Source organism: Arachis hypogaea, chromosome 20 (genome assembly GCF_003086295.3).
Source record: "Arachis hypogaea cultivar Tifrunner chromosome 20, arahy.Tifrunner.gnm2.J5K5, whole genome shotgun sequence".
NCBI lineage: Eukaryota > Viridiplantae > Streptophyta > Magnoliopsida > Fabales > Fabaceae > Arachis > Arachis hypogaea.
In genome coordinates this window covers 123,988,604-124,010,454 of record NC_092055.1, presented here as the reverse complement: position 1 = coordinate 124,010,454, position 21,851 = coordinate 123,988,604, and the positions used below count along the sequence as shown (strand labels likewise).

Below are 21,851 nucleotides of genomic sequence, written 5' to 3'. Positions count from 1 at the left end.
TCTCTATAAATCTTTATGGTAACTCAGACGGAGATGTTCACAAATGTTAGGATAAAATAGAAACAAATGGCGAAGGAAAAGGATCGGTAAACAACTCCTAACCTGCCAACTTTAAATACTGCAATTCATAATCATTAATTTTATATTTTTTAATAAATAAAATTTAAATAATTATTAATTAATTAGTATAGAATGCAGTTTAAAAAAATAATATTATACATCTAAGTCATTTTGTTAACTAAGTCTAATCAAGTTGGTCTAACATAATAAAAATAAGTTATGGCTAGCATTATTTCAAGTTTTATTATTTAACTTGGTTTATAAAAAAATTTGAATGTGTAGCATTACTCAGTTCAAAAATATTTGTTGGCTTATTTTTGGCTAAATTCTTGTTCGTTACCTAACGGGATTGAATTGGGAAATATTTCTAAATGTTAAAGTTATAATTAAACATACGTTTTCAACAGTTTCCATCTTTATAATTAAGGATAAGTATTGTTTTGGTTCCTAAAATTTAGGGTCGAAATCAAATTCGTCCCCAATGTTATTTTTTATTTAAAATAATCTTTTTTAATAAAATTTTTAATTTTATTACTAAATTACCCCTACCTTAATAAAAAAAAATTATAAAATTAAAAAAAATGCGGCGGGAAAAGGAAAAGGGGAAAGAACGCGAAGGAGGGGCGAGAAAGGAAGAGGGGGAAGGGGGAGGGGAAAGGGAGGGGGAGGGGAGGGGAAGATGAGGGGAAAGGGGGGGGGGGACGGCGTCAACGAAGCTTGGAACCGCCGTCACCGTCGGGAATTAGAACCAGAGGGAGAGAGAGCTCGTGAGGGAGAGAGGAGACACGAGCCAGGGAGTCGCGCTTCACCACTGCCGCTGCTGCTACCGACCTCGCCGCCACTTCGCGTCCTCGCTGCTGCACCTCGTCGATTCGGCTTCTTCTTCTGCTTCCGATTTTATTTCTGCATCTTCTTCTTCTTCTTCTGCTTCTGCAACTATGTCTGCTTTGTTATTTTTCTGATTTTATTGTTATTGTGTGTTGATTTTGTTGTTAAATTTGTTGTTAATTTCGGAATTTGAATAATGTGTTATTGTTGGTGTTCTTAAATCTGATTATTAGTATTTGATAGGAGTAAGGTAAGTAGTAATAGTGATAAAGGTGGTGGTAGTAGTGAAGGATATTTTTGTCCATAAAAGATCAAAAAGACAATTTTGATACCAAATAAAATATTGGGGACGATTTTAAATCCAAAATAAAATTGGAAATGAATTTGATTTTAACCCTAAATTTTAGGGACCAAAACAATACTTAGCCCATATATTTATTTATTTCACTGTCTATATTTATTTTTAAGAAATAGCTTTCAAATACTCATGTCTACAAATGATATTATTTACGATTGACATGTTCACTGTGTCTGTATGAATGCTAATTCATTTCGAAGAAAGTAAGGAGTATAATATTCTTTGAATTTTAGTATTCTTAAATATTAAATTTTAAATTTAGCATTTCGAAGAAAGTAAGAAGTATAATATTCTTTGAATTTTAGTAGTGCTTGATTCTTAAATATTAAATTTTAAATTCTGAATTTAAACTTTAAATGATAAATTCTAAAGTTCTTATTCAAAATTATAAATCTTAAAATTAAATTATAAATTATAAATTTGAAATATTAATATAAAATATAATAAATAAAAAATTAAATTTATTTAATTAACCATTAGTATAACACTCTTTATTGATAAAAAAGATTTAAGAATGAATTATTGGACCAAATCAATTGTGAATATTTTAAAGGGGTAAAATATTATTTGAATTTTTAATATTTGTGTTAACTTTTTAGTTCATTGACTAATATCTGAAATGTTTTTTTTAATCAAATGTCTTATTTCTTTTAATTTAATTCTAGTTAAAACTATTTAAATTTTTTTTTGACAATTGTAATGATTTGATAGTGAAATTGATAGAAAAATAGAAACAAAAATTGAGAAAAAAGGTGTTATTGAAGAAAAAGTTTTGGTTTTAATCTAAAGATAGAAATGAGATGAAATAAGGTATTTGGGATAAAATAAAATTAAAAAGTTACTTTAAATACTAAATTTTAAAATATTCTTTTATTCTAGTTTTAAGAATTTTATAAAAGAAAGTAGTTTATTAGAAATTATTAAGAAGATCATTTTTTCCAACATTTTTAATATATTAAATATATTAAAAAATTTAAACAAATTTTATATTTTTAAAATATTATTTTAATCCACAACTTAACTAAATTATAAATGTTATTATTTACTGTTATAGCTGAATTTATCCGTTTTTTTTCACTTTTAGTGTTGGAATTTTAGTATTGATTTTTAACAATATGAAAACTTGGTGTGTTTTTTTATGAATACTATAGATCTCAGGTTTAGATTTGTGGTTTTTTTTTTTGGATACTACAAATCTAACTTTTTAATTTTTTTAAAAAATATAAATCTGAGGATCAGATTTGTATTTTAATGTTAAATTTTTTTTAAATATACTAATCGGAGTCCAATTTGTTTGAGAGCGAAAAAAATTATCTCACCATAAATTGGACCCTTTGATTTGTGCACTATGAAAATTTAACCTTCTATATTTCTCAAATACAAGGGTTCAATTTATTATTTAAAATAAAAAATTAAATTTATATAAAAAAATATATTAATTAACCATGATACTGAAATACATAATTTTTTTTCCATTAAAAAAAAATTCAAATTTATCTAAATTTTATGAGAGGATCCACTGGAAGTAGTTACCGAGTTTCGTATAAATGTAGGTGTTGGTGAAGATGTAAGTGTTAGTAATACGTTTATTCTCCTCCACGGGTCACTTTTATGACAGGTGTAGGGTCAATGGGTAGTGTAGGATAGCAATATATTCATTCTCCTCCACTTGTCACTTTTATGACAGGTGTAGGCTAATGAATAGGGTAGGGGAGGGTTTGAACCAAACCCTAACCCTATTCACGGGTTGAAAACTTTCTTAAAACTTTATCTTATCATATTTGCGGGTTGAGAATCTCTCAACTCTAATCTTATCCGCACTCTAAAGTTCCAAATCTTACTCTACTCTATCCTACCCGGACCCTATTTATTTTTATTTTATGTTAACTTTATAAAAATACAAATGCTCTAAATTATTAAATTAAAAAAAAGTATATGGAACAACTCCAAATCAGTCAAAAATAGAACAACTTAATTAATTATAAATATAGTAATTAGTTTTATTTATTTATGATTTAAAATATTGGTTATTAAATGTTTTACCACATTCAAATTAGGAGGAGATGTATCATTGCAACGTGAATCACGGAAACTGATTCAATTAGCTTCCGTCTCTTCACTCTCATTTTCTCTCCAAATGCCTAAAACACGATAAATCAGAAAACAGATTCAGAACTATCCAATTTACAAAGAAAAGAAATATCCTAATGCCTAGTATAAGCACCATTCACGTAGAGGTTTTGAATTCACCCAAAGGCATTTGACTGGTTTTTGGCTAGAACCATCATGATTTCCTAGCATTATTGTTAAATTAATTAATTAGTTTAGTGGTTATTCACTTATTTTAAGCTATCATATGAGAGAAATTGTGAGTTCAACTCTCACCTCTTTTGTTATATATATAACTTTTATAAAATATGTATGTTATATATGGGGTGAGTGTAAAGTAAGATAGAAAATTGTTGAAAGATGAGCCTGCTCTCACATAAGCAGCTCCAAGATCTGGGCTCTCACATAAGCAGCTCCATGATGAGAATGGTTTCTAACTTCTAAGTGCCTAATACCAGTTGCATAGTTGTTCTGGTGCTGGAGTTCCCTACATAAAATTGGAGCTTTTTTTTTTGTTCTTGAAATTGGAGCTTTGATTGGCATAAAGTCCTCCTTTTTTTTGGTATATCTGGACCCAAACACATGCCACAAAAAACAACCATCATAAAAAAATAAGCCTAATAATATTATGAACAAGAAACCAATTTCCTAAATTCAATGAGACTAACACTAACCCACACTCATCTTCAACCTTCACACTCTTACAGAGTTTCACATAATAATATTATGAACAAGAAACCAATTTCCTAAATTCAATGAGACTAACACTAACCCACACTCATCTTCAACCTTCACACTCTTACAGAGTTTCATCTAGACACTCACTCTCAACTCTCTACCTCACTCACCTTACAGTAACTACCAACCACAACGTCAGTCAACGACGGCGGATATCGTCAAACGTCACTTTCTTCGCCGACTCCTATGTCTCGTCCCTGTGCTGTTAGTATCTGCTTACTCAGTTCAGACCAAAATAGAAAAAAAAAAAACTACTCATTCAGGCACTGCCCAAACCCCCTTAACTAAAAACCACATTCTCGCTTCCACCTCGAACATTTTCAGCCTGCACCCACTGTCCATCGCCACCCCAACTGGCAACAAAAGAATACGCCAATGCCGTAGCCAAACTCGTCCTCTAAAGCCCTAGCAAAGCCCACCTTCCAATGGTCCCCGCACCTTGTCAACAAGGTTTTGAAGTTTCTGTAGAACCACGGGCCTAAAGCCCTCCAATTCTTCAACGCCTTGTTCCGCCACCCGACCTACGTCCACTCCCCTTCTTCGTTCGACGATGCTGTTGATATTGCAGCACGCATGCGCGACTATCAGGCCATCCTTAGTCACCTAAAATTATGCGCAACAAGGGATGAACACTAAACATTCAAGAACAAGAGAAGAGAGAGAGAAAGAGAGAGAGAGAGAGAATCCCTCCCCTACTTGCTATGACGGGCTTCTTCCGAAGGCCACACTTGATTCAGGGTAACAACCCTCCTCATAGATTCTGTACTTTTAGAAGCAGACACGAAAAATACAATGTCGCTATTCCATTTTACAAAGAAACTTGCCACAATGCTAAAGAAAAAAAAATTCCATTAGATCAATTTTCAATTACAAATGCTAATATACATAGCAAACTTTATTTTTTATACAAAAAATATATTTCTTTTTCATTGCACATTGTTATACTTTTTTTGAATTTGAGCTAAAATTCTATATGTACTTAATATTTTATATAGTGTTCATTCTTAAAAATCACAATGGTAATATTTCAGCTTAAACTAACATTTTTAAACAAATATATGGTGCCCCATTATTTATATCTTCGCTTAAATTTTCACTAAAATTATTCTAAGTCTCGGCTAAACTAATCACACATAATTATGATAGGAGGTTGCATTAAGAGGAAGAGCATGATAATAACTCATTATAAAAATTAAGGTTGCAAGAACCGAACCGGTCATTAAACCGATCGAGTGACTGGTTCAATGGTTCAAAAGTTTAATCGAGATTCAACCAAGATTCAACCGGTATAATAAATTTAAAATTTTATAATTTTACATAATAAATTGTCCATAATTTATAATTAAAAGTTCATAAATAACTTCAAACATCAATCTTTATAACTAATAAAAATCAAAATGCACTTAAATGATAAAGAATTAATAATGTTCAACCACAAACAATTATTCCAATTTCATAAAAATTATAAAAATAAAAAATATCAATAGAATAAAAGAAATTAACAATAAAAATTATAATGTTCTACAATAACAATATCAGATTTGTTGAATACAATTGCTTGTGATGTTCTCCTTCTCATTCTCCTACAAATTTTCAAATCACATCAATTGGAAAAATCAGTACAAAAACAAAGAATAACAACAAATAAACTAAATATTCATAATTATAAATGATATAAAGCAAGAGTTATTATTATTATTATCCACTTGCATTGAGAATTTCACCAACATTGAAATTAGAAACTTTGACAAACCCAGTACAAAGGAACTTGCTTGGAATTTTCAATGCAAAACAATTTGAAACACTCTTTTCAGCATACTTCAAAGTTCAAAGAAGCGTATAAATTTGAACAAAAAATGTACAAGAAAGAAATGTAATTTGTGCTCCTGAAAGATGTGAAATGATGAAAAACAATTTTACCATACCACCATCAACAATTCAGATTCAGCAAAAATCAGCAACCAAAATTAATAACTCAGAATTAGAAAAAGCAGCATAAACAACTCAGAATTAACATAAACAACTCAGAATCAGAAAAAATTCTAGCATTAACAATATTCATCAACAACGCAAAATCAGAAATATCAACGGCCAACAACTCAAAAATCAGAATAAATAAAATTAACAAAATAACCAAAAACAAATTGAGGCAGTAGTGCTTACCGGCAGCGAGGGAGGAAAGAAGGTGACGGCGTGGTGAATACTCCACAGCCGAGCAAAGAGACACGTCGCAGTGAGAAAGAGAGAGACAGAGAGAGCTCGGAGCCTCGAATAGAGAGAGAACTCGAAGAGACAGATGAGCACCAGCAAATCGAGCAGAGACGATGATGGAGAAGCCCTTCGCGGCAGCGTCGCCAACAGTTCCGAACAAGCACTCGACATCGAGGAGCAAAGGATCGAGAAGTGAGCAGACCTTCCACGAGCGAAGACGGCACCCAAGTCTGTCTCTGCCGGCGGCGACAACACCGTCTATCGGAAGAGAAGAGCTCGGCGATGGGATGGGGCTGGGTTCCTACTGCCGTTAGGGTTTGGGTTTGCCCAGTGTGAGAGAGAGAAAGGGGTAGGGGTGGGTGAGGGCCTGAGGGGTTCTGAACGTTTGAATCTTTTTTTTAAATATATATATATCACTAAACCAGGAAAAACCGAATGGTTCTGGCGGTTCACCAATTAACCGCTGGTTTGACCAATTTTTAAGTCGATTTTTTGTAGGATGGTTCTTCACAGCAATCAAATCGGACAAATAACCGGTTCCTGATTAATCCGGTCAAACCAGCTGATCCGATTCAATTTTCAGAACAATGATAAAAATCTCTTTATCTTGTGGTTTTCTATTGGTGGCAAAAAGGTGGCAGTTGGGATGCCTCATTTAACTTGCGTTAATATCATTATCAATGGAACCTATGTTTTCTGAGATAGTTTTTTCTCTTTTCTGTAGACCCAAACTTTGTTTGGTTCTTAGATTATGATATTCATTGATATGATTTTCTTTTTTCCGTGAATATTAATCGAAATTTAAAAAGTATAATCTTCATTTGCAAACAAACAATGAAAGAAAAAATATATTGTAATTATCTTGTATTTGATTCTTCTAATATTAATATTGTCCACAATTTTTTTTTCTGTATCTTCTCTTATTCCTTTCTTTCCTTTATATTTAACTTTTATCTGTATATCGTCAATAAAAACATGGCTTTACAAATGAAACAGGTATCGAATACAATATGAGATAGGAAGAAACTCCATTATATTTGTTTCTAAGGATTGATCTACATACTTCCTTGAACGTTCCACCCTGCGCTTTTTTGTAGTGTCTACTTTTTCCTCTGCACAACCACTTAGTTTGAGAGATAAGAGAGAGTCAAACAAAAAGCCATAATTTCAACTCAATCATTTTTTCATCATTTTCCCTATAGTTCCCATCATGTGATCCACATAATCATGTCAAAATGATTAAGCAATTGTGAGTTGTGATTCGGACATAAAATCTCTGTCTTAGCATAAGTTAGAATTTCACATGGTAAATCTTAATTCCAATACTTAATATGCGTCTACCTGTATTCGTTAACATTACCTTGAGCATCTAACTAGTATGTTTTGTTATATTAAGATCCATGGATTTACAATTATCTAAATGCATATGATATTGTAGAAAGTAGAATCTAAAAAAGTAGTCATTAACATGGTAATCCAAAAATAAATGGCTACCTGAGACTGCTGACGATACAGATCCATATCTGTCCAGACTTCTCCTCTGCACAATTTAACAAGATTTAAAGAAAAAATGATATAAATAGTAACTATTGTTGAAACCATAATTCTATCGAAGTAAGTTACGATATGAGAGTAGGCTATACCTTTCGGTCATCTTTGAGATTATCCATTATCTATTCTCTGAAACCTGCACGTCCACAAAAACACAATTGTAGTTTAATGGGGAAAAAGATGGAAATTTGTTAAAAAAAAAACAAATAATATAAAAAATATTTTATACCGATTGAAAACCAAATAATCAAGAAATATTATATTCTGAGTTCTGAGATAAAATGACATTTGAATGCAAATTATAAATTGGACATAATAATTGTGCGGACTCCTAGTTAGTACATTGGAGTCGCTTCTTTTGGTGGATCAGTTTTCAAATAAAAGAGCTTCCATAATGAACTGACTTAGTTTATTTTTTATATCAAACAAAATGAACATGATGAAGGAAGTCAAATGAAAAGTTATTTAGGATAATCATTGTTAAAAGTTAAAACTTATACCTTTGACTTTAATTTGAGAATTCTTTGAACTTTTACTCGCTCCCACTTGTTTCCATGAGCTTTCGCCGAGAGTTTGATTTTAATTGCTAGGACCTTCACAAGCATCTAAACCAGAGGAGACAACAGGTGCAGCAGCAGAGGATTCACTTTGAGAAGGTTCTTGTGAAGCTGTCCCTAAATACATTTGGTTTGTCTGATTAGCAAAGCTATCCATAACAAAGTTCATGGATCCTTTGAGCGTTTGCAGGACTCCGTGATCAACTTGGCCATTGGACATAGCTTGAACATTCACTGGCTTCTGATGACTCCAATTTTCTGTGGAAAACAGGTTCTTGAGGACAAAAGATTCTATTTAGGCTTTTATCTGTGGCTTCCTTCTCGGCTCTCTTGCGTTGCAGTGTGTCTTTTAGTATGCTCACAGAAGATGAAACTTTATCTGCATCACCAAATTGAAGTATCTTGAAGGTAGATGAAGATGAGTTGGATGGAGTCATGAATGATCGCTGCTGGTTTGGAAGCTCATACATCGAGTGATAATCAATCCCAGTTAAATTTTGCGGCTTCTTGTTTCATAGTGTCAATACCATCACCATGTTGAGGCACCATGCACATAGATTACCTTGTGCTGCCTTTGCATTTTGCATTTTAGTATACCTCCTCAATTCGGACGACCGGCTTCTAGTCATTCTTTGATCGCTAAGAAACCATGCCTGCATTTAACAATGAGACTTCAAATGGCTAAGAATATTAATTGAATAATGGCTTCAGCCGAGATTTTGATACGTGGTGTAAACACCTCAAGGCATCGAATAGGAGAAAAGTGAATTAAATTTGGTAAATTTAAGCATAAAAAACATATTTTTTACAATTAAGCACAATTAGGGAGATATTCACAAAAACATGCAATTTCAAAGAATAAATGCAAGATAAATTAATAAAATCTACTCTTTTTAAGCCAAAAATAATCGTAAAATATGGATTTATCAAATAGCACAACACCCAGAACGCAGAGAGAAGTTCAAAAGATTAAAGGAACCAACCTCGAAGGAATGCGAAGCGGAAAGGATGCACAACAACAGCAAAACACGTACGACCCAAAACCTCAAATAAACGAACAAAAACACCCAAACAGGAATTCAAGAAAAACAAATCTTGAAAGAAGAGGGGTTACAAAGAACTTTTTGAGAGAAAATGAAGATGAAGCAACTCAGAAAAAAAAGCGAAAAAGAAGAAAGAGAACGGATTTTTGGTATTTATAAGATGCTAAAGGCAAAGAGGTCATTTCATATCTCCTCATTTATGACACGCACGGTTACCAAGGTAACCACAGAAGTAACGTACAAAGACTACGAAAAGACGTTACATTTCAAAATTTTCACAAAAACATGTCCAGTACCTGACTTAGTTTCCAAAAAGCCGATGTATTCGACATGATCTATTATTAAGCGCACAAGGAAGCAACGCGATCTACAAATGCTGGAGGCCGACCTTGTCAAGCTCGGACTCAAGCAAGGGCACTGTTCATACCCTAGTCCAAAAATATAGTCAGGCCCAAAATAAATAAAAGTCCACCCAAAAGAGCTGGCATCATCTACACCTATCCGACCTCATAGAGTTTGGTTCAACAACTCCCCTAGAAAAAGGGAAAGGTTATCCACCATTAAATGTGGAACTATACTAAAAGGTGGTTATCTATTCTACTATAAATACACTGATATCCTCAGGTATATTCAGGACCCAATCTAATAAAAACCTGCTTTAAACCCTTGCTAACTTAAGACTCAGCACCTCGGCACAAGTAGAAGTCGGACGCTACCCCAAAAGGAGTCTGGACCTCACATTCAGACCCAAAAGCAATCTAGTTTCAGATAACCCGTGAAACACCTATATTTTTAAATATTGATAATTAATTGATGATCAAATATAACAAATTTTGATAACTCTTAATATTTTCCTTTAAAATATAAAAAATAACTGAGACTTAAACTGTGCAAAACAAGTCAACCACCATACTTTTCTTTGAGTAAAGAGAGAAATTCCTAATTTGAACGGCACCCCCAAGCCCATTCATCCCTAACATCAACTGACTCTCAGACAAAGCTTCACTGGCTCACTCACCGCACCTCACACTCTCACAGAGTTTCACCCAAACACTCACTCTCACCTTTCTACCTTACTCGCCGCACGGTAACTGCCGACCACAACATCAGCCAACGATGGCGGAGGTCGTCAAACCTCACTCTCTTCGCCAACTCCTGTGTTTCGTCCCTGCGCTATGCTCACTCAGTTCAGACCAAAACAGTAAAAAAAAAAAAAATACTCACTCAGGCACTGCCCAAACCCTCTAAACCTATTCTTGCTTCCGCCTCAAACATTTTCAGCCTGCCCCCACTGTCCATCGCCATCCCAACCGGCAGAAAAAGAAGACGCCAATGCCGTAGCCAAACTCGTCCTCCAATCAGACCCCAAAACTCTCTCCATACATACACTCCCCTTCTTCGTTCGACCACGCTATTGACATCGCAGCACGCATGCGTGACTATCAAGCCGCGTGGACCCACTTCCAAGACCCTCATCATCCTAGCCGAGCGTTATGCCTCCGCTGGAAAAGTCTATCGGGATGTTAATGTATTCCTGTCCATGCAGCACGTATCACTATGACATTGTAGCATTAATCCCGAGTAGTTACTAGTTACTCACGTCATAGTTACTTCCTGGTTGTAGTTAATTGTTAGTTAGTTATGAGTTAGTTGGTCCCAGTTAAAGTAAGCTATGAGGATACAAAAGAATACTCATATTCACAAGCTAGAGAGTAGAGTTTAATCAATTTTTTATGGTCAGTTTTGTCAGAGTAAGTTTACTCAATTTTTCATGGTCAGTTTTGTCAGCATAAGTTTAATCACCATATGAGTACTTCTCAACTCTAAATACACAATATTCTCTGATGCAAAATGTTCCATGACCTATTTTCATGTATCAACAATAGTATAAGCTAAAAGAGAAAGAATTTGGCGGAATAATACTACCTCTTGTTTATAATAGTTTCATTCTTAGTTTTGGTTACATTCCTAAATCATAGTATCTACATATAAGTTGAATCTACATACAAGGGAAAAAGAATAAAAAATTATGGATGAAGGATTATCTGTATTGACGAAACAATGACACACAAAACCACTAGTAAGAATTAAGGAGTTAAATATTGACAAATCCAAGTCACAAAAAAGATGAGTTTTCGGAATCAATTTCAAAAAGTGATTGATTCCAATTTTGCTACAGCATTAATCATGCATTCTTTCTCCATTCAGGCACTATACCACAACCAAAAATAGAAAATAACATATGTAGAACTAACATAGATTTAACATAATATAGACAATATCACCTTAGCCTGAATTATATGCAATAAACAGAAGCTGAAGGGGGAACAAAATCAACGAACCTTGTGTGGATGAAGGCTCTCTATGGCATGATCATCAAATACATTGTCCAAATTTTGAGTTCAATGTTTTTCCAAACTCAAGTCTAACATTAAGGGCCTCACAATTTCAACTGACGAGGAAGACGACCGCACCTGCTCTGCATACTTAAAATCTCCCTTGCAAAATCTTGATTGCCGGTTAGGACAAGCCCATTTAGCACACGATTAAAAGTAAACTTCCGGGGTAAAAACCCTCTATTGATCATCTCTAACAATAATTTTCCAGCCACCATCAAATCCTCATATTTCTTTCTAACAAATATTGCGCTAATCAAAACATTGTACGTATCTAGATTCGGCAAGCATGACCCGTCCCCCATCTTCTCAAACAACTCCAAACCCTTCTCAATATCTCCAGCATCACATAAATACCAAATCACCACATTATACATTTGAACATTTGGCTGACACCCCTCTTTCTCCATTCTAGCCATAAACCGCAATGCCCTCTCCATCTCACCAGCATGACAGAAACCTCTTATCACAGCATTGTAAGAAACTGAATTTGGCACAAACCTCTTCACTACCATCTCTTCAAAAACCAAGACAGCATTCTCCACATTATCTTTCTTGCACAAAACATGCACCAAAGCATTATAAGTAGCAACATTTGGAACAACCCCCTCTCCAACCATTTCATAAAAAATTCTCTTTGATTTCTTAACCTCTCCCGCAACCCCGAACCCATAAATCATAGTAGTGTATGTAACAACATTAATCTCGCACTTCCTCCTCTTCATCTCCAAGAAAAACTCCCAAGCTTCATTCAATTGACGAGTCATAAAATACCCTTTCAAGATTATGTTATATGTCACCAGCGTTGGCATGATGCCCCTCTCAACCATCTCCTTAAACACCTGCAACGCCATAGGGGGTCGCTTAATCAAGCACCAACCATTGGCGATTATGTTGTAGGTGACACTGTCACAATTAAACCTGCTCCTGAATGTCTGAAGAGGTTATGAGCCATCTCCACGCGCCTTGATTTGCACAAAATGTCAAGGATAGTGTTGAAAGAGGCAAGGTCCTGGTTTTATCATCAAAACTAAATTCTCGAGATCAAACAAAAATTAATAGAAACAAGACAGCTTTGAATTGTATGTGTGTGAAATAGAGAATGAGAAAACTTGGGGCGTGCTTGGCTTGTGTTTCCAAGTTATATATTATTTCTATTGTTTTCTATTTGCAGGGATTTGTGAAAGGAAAATCGAAAATAGAAAAACAAAATAAGAAGTTTTCTCAGTTCTCGCTTTTTTTTTAAACACAAAATATTGAAAATAGAAAATGTTTTCACAAACCAACCGGGTCCTTGAGTTTTGTACTCTACTCTGAGTATTCTTTCGTATCTTCATAGCTTACTTTAACTACCACCAGCTAACTAATAACTAACTTATAACTAACTACAACCAGTAAGTAACTATCACGTGAGTAACTAGTAACTAGTCGGGATTTATGCTACAATGTCATAGTGATACCTGGCGGCAGCCGTGGTGGTGCATGGACAGGAACACATTAACAGCCCGATGGGCTTTTCCAGCGGAGGCATAGCGCTCGGCTAGCATGGCAAGGGTCTTGGGAGTGGGCCCAATGTGGAGGGAGCACATGCAAACCACAAGGGCCCACGCGGCCTGATAGTCGTGCATGCGTGCTACGATGTCAATAGCGTGGTCGAACGAAGAAGGAGAGTGGACGTAGGTCAGGTGGCGGAACAGGGCATTGAAGAATTGAAGGGCTTTGGGCCCGTGGTTCCACAGAAGCTTTAAAACCCTGTCGACAAGGTGCGAGGACCATTGGAAGGTGGGCTTTGCTAGGGCTTTGGAGAGGGTTTTAGGATCTGATTGGAGGACGAGTTTGGCTACGGCATTAGTATCTTCTTCTGCTGCCAGTTGGGGTGGCGATGGACAGTGGGTGCAGGAAGAAAATGTTCGAGGTGGAAGCGAGAATGAGGATTTTGGTTTATGGAGTTTGGGCAATGCCCGAGTGAGCATTTTTTTTTACCGTTTTGGTCTGAACTGAGTGAGCAGACACTAACAGTGCAGGGACGAGGCACAGGAGTCGGCGAAGAGAATGACGTTTGATGACCTCCGCCGTCGTTGGCTGATGTGGTCGGCGGTTACCGTGCGGTAAGTGAGGTAGAGAGGTGAGAGTGAATGTCTGGGTGAAGCTCTATGAGAGTGTGAAGGTTGAAGGTGAGTGTGTGTTAGTGTCAAGGTTGTAAGAACCGAACCGGTCAATGAACCGATAAAGTAACTGGTTCACTGATTTAATGGTTCGACCAGAGTTTAATCGGAATTCACCAGTTTAATTAAAACACAATAATTGAAGATACCCCAATGCATGTTGCAAACAAAACACAATAATTTGTATCAGATGCAAGGAAATGCATTGATGCCACAAAGATATCCTATATAAACGTTTAAGAATTATAGGAAAATTTCCTTAAAGCAGGTACAAATAGCTCTTGAGAATGATATCTTACAACTTCTAGTAGAAAACACATATTTAAACAAAATTGTTGGACTAAACTTTCAATATGAGAAATAAATCATTATAAAATGCAGCAGAAATCATATCATTAAGTTGACTATAGAACCTTGTATGCAAAAAGTAAAGGTGTAATAATGGTGTTTATTATCGACATAAATAGCACCAACTAAGATGAATCAAATGTGACCACAACTTTCAAAGCAACTGAAACTTAAACCAATGATTGTAATTCTGAAGCTGCTTGGATCGTGCTAGTAATGATGGCAGGAAAGAGAAGTACTAAAATTGCCAATTTAATTATTTTGATTTATTATAACCAAATCATGAAAATATTCAGAAATGCATGTGAGAACGGGAAATCAAAGCATACCGTAGAAGTTACAAAATTGAGAGGGCCATAGAAGAGAAAGGGGACACAGCAAAAATTATTAACAAAATTACACAATATTATCACAGTGCTTACCGGCGGTGAGGAGGAAGGGGAGTGACGGCAATGACAGAGGAGACGGCGACACAGGCGAACAGAGAGAGAGAGAGAGAGAGAGAGAGAAAGAGCTCAAATAAAGGAGACTATGACAGAGCTTCCACACACGATGCCTATACCCAACGGAAAAGAGTGGCGATGACAACGAGCAGGGCTGCGGGGGATGCTGTGGCTGCAGGCTATGGGAAAAAAATGTTTGTTTCGTTTCTTTCTTTATTCCTTCTTTCCCATTCCCTTGATCACACTAATTGTCCAGTCAATTCTTCAACCTAGTAAGTAATAATAATGCCAAATCAAAATGCTACACAAAGAAAAAAGGACACAAAGTGACAAAAAAAAGGTGGTGTGGAGCTAATAAAATTAGAACAGCTAAAAGTACAGCATGATTAGTAATCCTTCCCAAAAGCCTTGCATTGCAGTGCCATAACATATCATATAATCTAATATGAGTTAACTCTACCAACCAAAAATTCAATTGAAGCGCCTAGCATGATCATCAATGTGCATATAGACAAATTAGTTGTTCCACACCAGAGAAAAAGAACCAGGTGCAAATCCCATTTTTCCATTTCAAAACCCCCATATATTTAGAGATGTACATGGTTATGTGATAAACCCCAATTTTGTAGTTTATATTGTTAGAATTTGGGGGGTTTTGTCAGTATTTCTCACACTTATTCACAAGAAATGCATGGTTTTGTGTTCACTTCCTAATATTGCTTCATGATGAAAAACATGCTTGTTTTGCATTAAAATTACCATATTTTGATCCTCTTCTATTGCCATTCGATGCCGTGATGTATTTGTTGAGTGATTTCAGGAGTTATAGGGTAGGAATGAACTAGAAGAGAGAAAGAAAGCATGCACAAAAGGGAGGAACATGAAGATTTGAATTTTTGAGAAAAGCAGCATTGGCGCGCACGCGCACTCCACACGCACGCGTGGATGAGGATGGCTGGAAGCGGCGCGCAAGGATGGACGCATCCGCGCAGATCAGAGGATTTCTATCGACGCGCACGCGTGGATCACAAAGGCAATCGGCGCGCACGCACGCACGGGAAGCTGCACATGACCTCATTAAAGGAAATCGTTCCTGGCAATTTCTGAGGCTCATGAGGCCCAAAATCAAGCTATTTCTGCATGGAAAAGACCCAAGGATGCTAGGGAGAAAGGGGGGATCAATCATTTTACACTAAGACACAATTTTAGCTAGTTTTTGGTTCTTTGTTCTTCTAGAGAGAGAAACCCTTGTTCCACTCTAGATCTTGTTTTAATTTGATCTTCCCTTGTTGAATTCTGAATTGAATCTTGTTAATTACTAGTTTTGATAGTTTAATTTGAATTCCTTAGTATAATTTTGCTTAGATCTTGTGTTAGTTTTATGAATTCTTATCAATTGTCATCTTATACCTATTTCATGAATGTTGTGAATCTTGCTTTGTTGATGTTACATTGATGATTTCTATGATTAATTGTATTGTTTGGATAATTGTATGTTGATAATTGTTAGTGGGTACTTGTTAAATTCAATTTAATTGCAATTTGAACATGTCTTTTATTAATGCTTACCAAGTGTTTGAGAATTGTTTACCTTGATTATGGAGTAGTTCTTTTCACTCTTGGTCTAGGCTAAGGGAATTGGGTAAACTTGAGTCATTGGGTCTAATGGATTTGATGATTTGAGAGCCCTTAGTGGTCAATTTGATAGCCATTGACGCTAATCTTCTATTAAGTCAATTAGTAGTGAGGTTAGAACTTATGGGTTGATGTTGACCAAACCATTTGACGTACTTCAAGTATAGAAGTAGACTTAATGAGTTTGGTTCCTCATAATTGTCAAGATATGGTTATTAGACAAGGATGGTGACTCCAATTTCCATGCCTAGCCAAGAGTTGCTTTTATCATTCTTATTTGAAAATCCAAAATTCTTAATTACTTGTCTTAGTTATAGTTGCTTGTTTAGTTTAGAATAGAATCATATTGGATGTTATTTTGTTAGTTTGGAATTGCTTATGTCTTGCTTAGTTATTTGAATTAGTTTCTTGCATTGTAAGATTTCTTGCTTGTTAAGATTCTTAGTTTACATTCTTGCTCATGACTCACAACCCCGGATTTCTAACCAATGTTGAAGCACATGTTTGCCCATTCCTTGTGAGACGAGCCGAGGTTTGAATACTTCGGTTATTTCTATTGGGGTTGGACTTGTGACAACCAAATCCCTCACTAAATTTGATCCTCGAGGCTTGTTGTCGGTAGAGCTATACTTGCAATGCAACTTTATTGAGAAAATCTTTACCGACATAGTCCACGAGCGCACCATCAAATTTTTGGCGCCGTTGCCGGGGAATGGTTACAACATATGCCTTGATATTGGTTATGTGAATATGTGAATATTGTAGATAGTTTAATTGCTATACTTAGCTATAGTTTAGATTTCTTTTACACTTGTGCTATGACTCTCAAGTTTGATGACTCGGTCTCAACCGATTTCTAGCTTAGCCGATTTTGATCCCGAGATTGAAAGAAATTTGTTACATACTCGGCAAGCTAGACGGAGGTTGGATTATACGGTTAGTACTTCGGCCTCTCTTGAGGAACATACCGAATCACTAGGCGGTACCGAGAGTGACTTGGAGTCCGCTACTTCCTATTCTTCTGTTGGCACTAATAATACATCTTTGCATCCTACAGGTGAGCCAGACATGGCGGAGCCATTGACAAACCCCAATTCGAGGATCAATCTCGTGCTGATTTCAGGGGTTTTATCAATGATTTCACACACTTTCTACATGAAAATACAAGATTTTGCATTCCTCTCCTAGTTTTGCCTCATGAATGAAAACATGCTTGTTTTGCACTAAGATAGATACATTTCTAATCTTCTCTTGATGCCATTCGATGCCGTGACTCGTGTGTTAAGTGGTTCCAGGATATAGAGTAGGAATGGACCGAAAGAGAGAAAGAAGACGGGTACGAAGAAAGGAAGCATGAAGATTAAGCCTTGGGAATTCTCGCATAGGCGCGTGTGTGCACCTGGCGCGCCCGCGCGGATACGGCTACGTGGAGCCGAAGCCAAGAGCCGGCTTGAGAAGCGGCTAAGCCAGGATCTTCATGGGCGCGTGCCTTGCGCGTGCACGCCGATTTGCGAATATGATTTTTTAAGAAGTCACGTGACTTAGGCGTGGAGGCAGTTGAGGATTCCACTCTTAGAGAAGCACCTTGGCGGGAAAAGCTTAAGAAGACCAAAGGAACAAGGGTTAAGGACACTTTGAGTTCATTTCTTCTAGATCTAGATATTTTTCTTTTTTTGGAGGGAAGAGAGAGTTAGTTACACTTTTTTGGGAGAAGAAGAGGGAGATTCCAAGCTTCACTAGGGTTCATCCTCTTCTAATTTCTGAATTTTCAATGACTTTTTGGTGAGATCCACTACAATTCTCACTCCATTTTGTTCATGACATAGATTTTCTTCTCCAATTTCAAGTAGTAGATGCAATTGATCAATTCTCATAGATCTAGAATTCAACTTTGTAATTTTGGATTTCATCTCTATTTTGGATTTTCATTGCTACTCTTTGAGACATGTTGTTAGATCTTTGTGTTGCAATACTTTCAATTTGACTTTTCTTCTCATTTTACTATGCCTTTCCTTCTTGCTCATCACATGTTTGATAAAATGACAACACTAGCTATGGAGTAGAATTTTCACACTTGGCATAGGGTTTGGTCTTTGGAAGAAGTTGAATAGTGTATCAATAGTTGGTTTGGAATTAGGGATTGCTAGTTGGCTTGGAGTGCACTAAAGCTAGATTCCCATAAGGTGAAGCTAGGACTTGTGACTCAAGTTAATTACTTTCATTTGACCTTCCTCTATACCTAGGGGATAACTAAATGGAGCAAGGCCTAATTGTTGTCAACATTGAATGGACTATAAGGATAGGATTTCTGACGCCAACCCTAAGCCAAGTCTTTTGATAATTGATTGTTTGTTTCTCATTGCTTTGCTAAAACCTTCAAGGGATTCCAACAAAGCTTACTAAATCAATAAGATGCACACTTTGGCAATTCCAAGGGAGAACGACTCGGGAGACTAGTACTTTCAGATATAGATTGTAGATTTGTTTGATGAAGGATTTGCGTCGGTTTAGACTATACTACGATTGATCAATTGATAATTTCTATACCGGCAAAAATCTATTTGTCAAAATGGCGCCGTTGCCGGGGATATTGCTTAGTGTGCCATGTTATTATTTTGGATCAAGCATGTATATATGTACATAGTTGCACTTCATTGTAAATTGCTCAATTGATTAACTTCTCATCGTTACAATGAATTCCATTTCTCCTTCATTGCATGACGCGTTCACAACCGAATCCGAGCTTAGCCCCTTTTGATCCGGAAATAGAACGAACTTTGTTTCATATTAGACAAGCTCGGAGGCGGCTAAGATTTGGAAAAGAGGAAGAGGTTTTCACCACCTCAACCACCTTACTAGAAGTGAACATTGAACCGTCACTCAAAGAAGGCATTAATCATACTCCCATCAACCTCACTAACAATTCTTCTTTTGTTTTAGGTACTAATACTATGGATGCTCCAAGGAGAGTTACCATCAAGGAAGCGGGTGCACCGGATTATGTCCTTCAACCCCTCCATGTAACTCACCCCAATTTGAATGCGAATTTTGAATTGAAGACCGCTTTGATCAACCTCCTACCCAAGTTTCACGGGCTTCCCGCACAAGACCCTATTCGACATCTCAAGGACTTCCACCGCATATGCTCGACTACTAGACGGGAAGGGTCCGATGAAGTAGCTATATGGTTGTTTGCTTTCCCTTTCTCTCTTGAGGACAAGGCCAAAGAATGGTTCTACACTCTCTCTAGTGAAGTTACCTCCGATTGGGACCTACTTAGAAGGGGATTCTTGGACAAATTCTTGCCCCCGGAAAAGATGGATAGGCTAAGGAAAGAAATGTCTTGTATTGTGCAAGGTGAGACGGAACCACTCTATGAGTATTGGGAACGGTTTCGCAAACTACTAGATGCATGCCCTAATCACATGCTCGACACTCAAGTATTGCTTGGATACATATGTCAAGGGATGCGGGAGCAAGATAGAACCCTCTTGGACACTTCTAGCAATGGTTCTTTGTCGAAATACAAAACCGCGGAGGAGGCATGGCAACTTATTATTGACTTAGCCGAATCCAATCAACATATGAGGCGAAGAGTCAACCGTCCAAGGACCGTGAACGAGGTATCAACTAGTAGTGAAGCCACCGCTCTAACTCAATCCTTGAATGAGATGACATCCGTTTTGAGGCAACTCCAATTGAACCAACAACAACCACAACAACCTCAATCATATCAACAACAACCTCCACCATCTCAACAACCTCCACCATCTCAACAACACAACCAACAACAATTGGTCCCTCAAAGAGTATGTGGTATTTGCTCTTGCTACTCTCACTACACGGATGAGTGCCCAAACCTTCAAGAAGACAACACTTTGGCGGCCACCCATAATTTCTATGACCGCCCTAATCAAGGGTACTACCAAGGAGGTAATCCTAACCAAGGGCACCCTTATCAAGGAGGAAGCTACAACCAAGGTAGTGGACACAATAATCAAAATTGGAAAGACAATCATCAACAAGGGAATAGGGACAACAACAACAATGGAGGAGGTCAAAGATGGAATAACAACTCGCAAAATTTCTCACAAAACCGACCATACAACTCACAAAATCAACCATACAACCAACAAAACCCACAAAGAAACTACCAACCATATCAACCACCACATCAAAGACCACCACCCAACCAATCACAAGCTCCTCAACTCACATATGCAACCACCCCCTCCAACCAAGACGAAACACTCCGGACCATTATCCAAGGCCAAAAGGACTTACAAAACACACTTGCTTCCGGCCTCACCTCTACACTACAAGCTCTTCTTGCACGTATGGACACACCATCGACCTCTACTCCTCAACCCCCAATCCAAAGTGTCATTCCCTCTCAACCTCAACCAAATCCAAAAGGGGGCATCAATGCCATCACCCTTAGATCCGGTACACAACTAAAAGAAAAGGAAGCAAAGGACCCAAGTCCTATCTCAACCGCCCAAGAGGAAGAGAGAATAGATATAAAGGAGGTAGTAGAAGAGGAGGTAGTGGAAGAGGAGACACCACAAGCCATAGTTTAAGATGAAGCCCAACCAACAAGGGAGACACCCAAGACCAAAAGAACCTTGGAAGAAGGAATTGCTCAACCACTTCCATTTCCAACACTTGCAAAGAAAGCTAAAAAGCGCATAGAACTCGACCCTAAAATGGTAGAAATGTTCAAGAAAGTTGAGGTAACCATCCCCCTCTTTGATGCCATCCATCAAGTTCCTAGATATGCTAAATTCCTCAAAGATTTATGCATAAACAAGGATAGAATTCTTGAATTGGAAACCATCCCATTGGGGAGTTCTATTTCCGCTTTGATGGGAACATTACCGGAGAAGTGTGATGACCCAGGCCCTTGTATGGTCACTTGCACCGTCAATGGAGTTCAGTTTAGAGATTGTATGTGTGACCTCGGAGCATGTGTTAGCATCATGCCGCTCTCCGTTTATCGGGTATTGAACTTGCCCCCACTAAAAAGGTCGACGGCAAGATTTGTCCTAGCGGATAAGAGCATAATAACCGTAGCGGGTGTTGCGGAAGATGTATTGGTGAATATAAAGGGGTTGGTGTTTCCAATTGACTTCTATGTCCTCGAAATGCCGTCAAGCGAAACCGAGAGAGCATCCTCTATTCTACTTGGAAGGCCCTTCTTGAGAACTTCTAGATTTAAGCTTGATGCTTACTCGGGGAACTACTCATTTGAAATAGATGGAAGAATTGTAAGCTTTAGCCTAGAGGAAGCAATGAAGCATCCACCGGAGAACCACTCTCTATTTCGGTGTGACCCAATCGATAACATAGTAGCCGAAGTGCATCTTGCAAGATTGGATGAGAAGTGCATGGTCAAAGAAGCAAATGAAG

At 37.0% G+C, this 21,851-nt stretch overlaps 1 pseudogene; it reads right to left on the bottom strand.

The window, feature by feature from the left end:
- Positions 1-5,382: 5,382 nt before the first annotated feature.
- On the bottom strand, positions 5,383-14,059 carry LOC112784764 (pentatricopeptide repeat-containing protein At1g74900, mitochondrial-like; annotated as a pseudogene).
- Between the last annotated feature and the right edge of the window lie 7,792 nt (positions 14,060-21,851).